This window comes from Parus major, chromosome 20, assembly GCF_001522545.3.
Source record: "Parus major isolate Abel chromosome 20, Parus_major1.1, whole genome shotgun sequence".
Taxonomy (NCBI): domain Eukaryota; kingdom Metazoa; phylum Chordata; class Aves; order Passeriformes; family Paridae; genus Parus; species Parus major.
This window is the reverse complement of record NC_031788.1, coordinates 12,498,776-12,504,270: the sequence shown is the minus strand read 5'-3', so window position 1 is coordinate 12,504,270 and position 5,495 is coordinate 12,498,776. Positions and strand designations below refer to the sequence as shown.

Sequence of the window (5,495 nt, the reverse complement as noted above, 5' to 3'; positions counted from 1 at the left end):
TCAATTCACTGGGCTCTGACAGAACCATTCTTAAATCCTGTACAATTTCCTCGAGGCTTGGATTCCAGAAATGGAGCCACATGTGAGGATTTAAAATTTCATTTAACAGCTTGATTATCACTTAGTGCTCCCTAGGACTGCACTCAGTGATATATTCATGATATAGTCTCAGAACCAACCCCAATAATTTGTTGCTATTCTTTCCTGCTGCTTCTATTCTGAAAGAGGTTAAATTTGAGGTGTTTTGGCAGTTTGGGAGGGAAAAAAAAACCAACAAAACCAGGCAGTTTATAAGTACTGTGCTAAAAGCAATAACATTTGATTTGCAATAAAGTATATTGTATGAAAGTTTCTGTATTATTGGATTCTAGCCCCTGCATTAGTGACTATTCACCTCATCTTTCTCACCCTATAGGGAAAAATCATTGACAATTGAAGTATTTTGATTTGTGCTGTTTAGGCAGTCTGGGCAGGAATGCTTCGAGCACAGAGTGCTTGTGCTGTCTGATACTGATGTCCTCAGGAAAAAACAATCTGCTCTGGGAGAGAGGGGACTGAAGTTCCCTTTGCTTTAAAATCTGCTTCTGAACATATTTTTTTTTATAGATTCAATAGTGTGGCTCAAGTCATATCCTTTAAATCTGCCTAATAAGTAAGTGCAATGAATTTAACACAAATTTAGCAAGGAAAAAGCTGTATTTATTACTGTGATTAATAGGCTCCAGTGATATAAACCCTCACAGGTCTCTCAGTCGCAGCACTCAATCCGTGCATGTAAAATCTTGATTTTATTTACTGCCATTTCAATATTTTTTACCACATGTTTCAAACTCCCCAGGCACAAAATGTGTGAAGTTTGCACAATCTTTTAAAATAATTGCATTATCCTGAGGTAAGAGGTTGTAGGACAAGCATCTCCAGAAGGAATTGCTTCCATCCTAAAAGAATATGGACAAATCTCCCTCTAGAAATGTTTTTTTTCCTTTCTCCACTGACTGTAGAGCATTTTCCCTTTCCTCTGTGCTTTTCTTCAGTGATCAAAGTGACTGAATTAAGGAAAACAGTAAATTCTCACAGTTCTTGCCCAGAATTGTTTAGGATTGAATGGGTTTTTAGCAGGCTCTGCAGGCAGCTGAAACTGGATTTTTAGAGCTCCACGCTGCTGCTCTTTGTCACCCCTAAAACACCTTTAATAACCCACCCCAAAACAAAATTCACCACATTAAAAACAAAGCTTTGGATGCAGGATGGGCATGAATTTGTGCCCAGTTTGGCCAAACTGAGAGGCACCAGCTCCTTCCCTGCCCACCAACCACAGAAATGCTTTAGAGGTGTCAAAATGAAAACATTTTGCACCTTGGCCCTTTTCTCATCCTGTTCCCCCTAAAATTTCAGCCAAACTCTTGAGGATTTGCAGTCCCTGTTATAGAAATGTGGAGAATTCTGCTTTGAAGCAGAGGAGAGGGAATCTCAGTGTTGCCACCCGATTTTCCTGATCTGGAATCTTGCCCTGAGCGTTTCCATTCAGAAAATTCAGTCACTCTACACAGCTGCAGGGGGTTTTCACCTCAGTGTTTGCTTTGGTTCCTCAGATTAACTCTCCAAACTCCCTCCAAAGTCTCCAATATTTTAACAAAGGCCTCAATCTACTCTAATTCTGCCTCCCTTTGTTCTTGCTCATTACTCATCCCCAATTAGCAAATTGTGCTCAAATAACATTGATCTTCCCCCAGCCCTAATGCAGAGAAGAGCCTTGGAGAACATTTCCTCTGCAAATTCTGTTTCCTGGAACTCAAAGTGACACAAAGAAAGTTGTGCTGCACTCTGGGGATGTGAATGAGGAAATATTTGCTGAAATACAGACTTGCACTTGAATGGGTTCCTCAGGAAAGAACAGATCACAATAGGAATTCTTTTTTCCTGCCATGGTGACAGAGAAAATGGGATCCTGGGATTTTCAGAATTAAGGAAAACACAATAAAGCAACATTTTTATTTCCAAAGCTTGAGATTATGCACAAGTGATTCTGAAAGCACATCCCAAGCAATTTGAATAAGTTATAAAATCAAATCCATAAATAAATTTCTTTTCCAAGACAGAACCAGTGTCTGCTCATAGCATGAGGAGTTTAATTGGCACAACCTTGAACACCCATATATGAAAATTGTGAAGAAATGGTCAGTAAGAAGGCAGAGAACTTTCATTTTTCCTCTCTTTTATTATTTTGTTGTATTTTTTCATTCCAGCAAGGCTGTACTGAAATCAAGCAACCAAAGTGCACTCTGAGAAACAGAGAAATATTCCTGAATAAAAAGCATCCACCAGAGGGGCAGAAAGGTTGATACAACTGTTATTTACCCTTCCCATGCTGGCTGAGGTAAGTGCAGCGATTGCACAGCTCATTTTCATACAAAAGCAAGGAAAGTGCTTGAAATCAGTTTAATCTGCAAGAACCAACGTGCTCCTCGTGGAGCAACAAAGCTTTTTAGGCAAGCAGCTTTTATTCAAAACCCTGTAAAGCAAAGGAAGCGTTGATGAGCTGCCAGATGGATGCAGGGAAGGACTCATCATTGGCTCAGGTATAAAAATAGAAGACATTTAAAGCAAAAAAAATCTCCAGGATGTGCTGGAAAATCAGAATTTCCAGATGAGACACGGTTTTCAGGGCAGTGGGATCACACAGAGAACAAATCCTTAATTTTGGGTGGAATCAGGCAGCATTTAAGGTGAGGACAGGAACGATGGCAACCATGTCAGTGTTTAAGAAAGAACCAAAGGATTTCTTCTATCCTGGTGTAGTGGTCCACTAAAAAAGAAAAAAGGGAGATGTTTCACTTAGATAAACTTGTAATTACACCATGATTTTTTTTTTCAGTCTTCCAAGTGCTTTCTTCCTCCTGTTTTTAAGCAGTTTAATTTAAAATGTAATTACCACAAACACAGATAACTGAAAGAACAGGTATTTCTCCTATTTCCATTGAGTTTGTTTTAAATGAACACCATTTAATCCATATTTTCCTGTTTAGATTTTCCTCTCTGAGAAGTTTAACAGAAAATGCTGTTTATTATTTATGAGGTCTCTTTCCTTTTGCTGACAGACAGCTGGGGAGAAGGTGCCATTTTTTATTGGCTTTGAAAGATGAAATATGAAACAAGTGCTGGTTCATCCTTGAGCTTCCCACCTGACCTCTGCTCAGCCATTAGATGTCAGCAAGTTAAAATAAATAATATAAAATACATCATATAATTAGACAAATTTGTCAAACCAGCCTTGTTGGTTAATAAAAGGACAAACTCTTCCTTACACAAATCAAATCTCGAAGCTGTAAGATCCTGAAGTGTAAATCCTGGAGTCCTTGGGAAGGGTTGTGTGGAAGAGGAATTTATTTTGGGTTTCTTTTTTGCTCAGGGGACAAGCAAAGGAACTTCAGCAGGAATTACTGGTGTGTGTTTTATGTGTGGTAAGGGAAAAAGAGAATAAAATATTAGCTATGAATTTAAAAGAAGAGCATCTGATTGAAAACCTGCATTAGGGATAATAAAGGTTCTGTCATTTTGGTGGATCTTCAGGAAGCAGAGATGGAAAAACAGTTTTAAAACCTGGAATTTGGCCAGTTTTGATATGCCCATGTCCTGGTGCACAGGTGGTTGGAGCTGAGATTGTTGTTGAAGGTACAAATTGGCTTGGAGATTGAAGTGCTCCCTGAAACATCCCCTTCAGTGGGAAAAGAGCACTTGAAGCAAATTTATTTTGGGGGAAATTATGTGATTTTTCAAACAGCTGAGTCGGTGCTGATGACTCTGGGGCTTAAAGCTCTCCTGAGTGAATGTGACCTCCTGGAAAACTTGTCATGAAAACTTTTCCCTTTCCCACACAGCCAGAGTGTGAACCAGGCTGGGAATGTCAGATCCCCTGAGCTGAAGGAAGAAAAAGGCAATTGGGTAATTTAACTGGTTTCAGATTTTTTTACTGGCTCAGGACTTAAACCTTTTAAGTGAAACTGGAGCAGCTTGATGGTGCTGCAGGAAACCGAAATGGAACTCGTCAAGCTGAACTGGCTTAAGCATGAAATTGTGTTTAAGGGTTCTAAACAAAACTTCAGACTTGTAGAAAATTCCCATACGAGTTAGCACAAAGCAAAAGCAAACATTGCCTATTTTAAGGCATGAGTAAGGGATATTCTAGTTACACCCCAGTGTTAAAACACACTTTGTAAAAATTCAAGGATAAGAAAACTGCTGAAATTGCAGAGGCCTGCTAAATGCAGGCTGTATTTTCTGGGTGGTGATGTCTTTGTTTCAGATCAGTCCAAAGTCAAAATCACTGCATGAGAACAATGGAAACATCTTTCTCATTTTCATAGTCATAGAATAGGTTTGTAGAAGATGTTGAAGATCATCTAGTTCCAGCTAACAGTCTTTTATACACACAAAATTCAATTCACAGCCCAGAAAAATTCTGCTTTTTCCCTTTCCCAGCCTGGAAGGGCTGGGCAAGGACTCCCTGCAACCCTTGGCAATGTTCAGGGTCTCCTTTTCCATATTGAGGAACAACCTTGCTTTTCAGTGTATCAAATGCAGAGATTTTCCTGTAAAATTAAGCTTCTGTCCAAAGATTTCAACACTTTTCCTTGGCACGTCAGTGTTCCCCAGTTTCCATTTTGAGGAGCACCAGGGGCAGCTGATGGAGGGAATTTGGTGATTATTTCATGATCCTGCTCAAAACAATACCACTCCACATGGGCTGCTACAGATGAGTGATACAAGCCAGGGTCACTTTGGGCTTTATGAACCCAAACTGCCAATTTTCACCTTTCCAAGACCAAATGAACGTCATCTCCATGCACCTGACACGTTAAGATAATAAAGAATAAAAGAGAACATTCTGCAATGGGATGAAAAATCTCCTTTCTAGCCCAAAGCCGTTCTCCTTTTGCCTCAGAATGTTTTCAGAAGGGTTGAGTTCTGTTTGATATTTAGCCTCTGGATGAAATGTGACTGTAATGAAATCGGGAGCACAACTTCAAATGCAGCGAATCCAAGCTCTCACAAAGAGCTTCTCCACTGCCATGAAAGCCTCTCTCTGCCCTGACCAAAGGAAGGATGTTTGACAAGGAAAGATTTATTAATAAAAATCTTTGTTCATCTTTAAAGGCACGCTCTGCCAGCACACTCCTAATTAACAAGTCACCAGTTTGATTTTTCTGGTTCGGGCAGAAGAGAAAGGAAAAATAATTTCCCAATATTTTATGGAACCTTAGGAGTGGTTTTTAACTTGGCCTGATGTTGGGGTTCCTGGTAGGGTTTCCAGGCTGTCCTGATCCAAGCTCTATTTTACATTTCCTCTCTGGAAAAATCCTCTCACTGCCCCACTTTTCCCAGCTCAGCCACCAGAGATGGAGGCACCTTTTCCTTTTCCTTTTCCTTTTCCTTTTCCTTTTCCTTTTCCTTTTCCTTTTCCTTTTCCTTTTCCTTTTCCTTTTCCTTTTCCTTTT

At 39.7% G+C, this 5,495-nt stretch overlaps 1 long non-coding RNA gene across 1 annotated transcript in view; it reads left to right on the top strand.

The window, feature by feature from the left end:
- The window catches only part of LOC107213073, a 27,242-nt gene that overhangs the window by 4,227 nt on the left and 17,520 nt on the right, over positions 1–5,495 (top strand). The window contains exon 3 of the long non-coding RNA XR_001524627.2: positions 2,247–2,377. This is a non-coding gene — a long non-coding RNA (uncharacterized LOC107213073). The remainder of the gene's footprint in view (positions 1–2,246; positions 2,378–5,495) is intronic.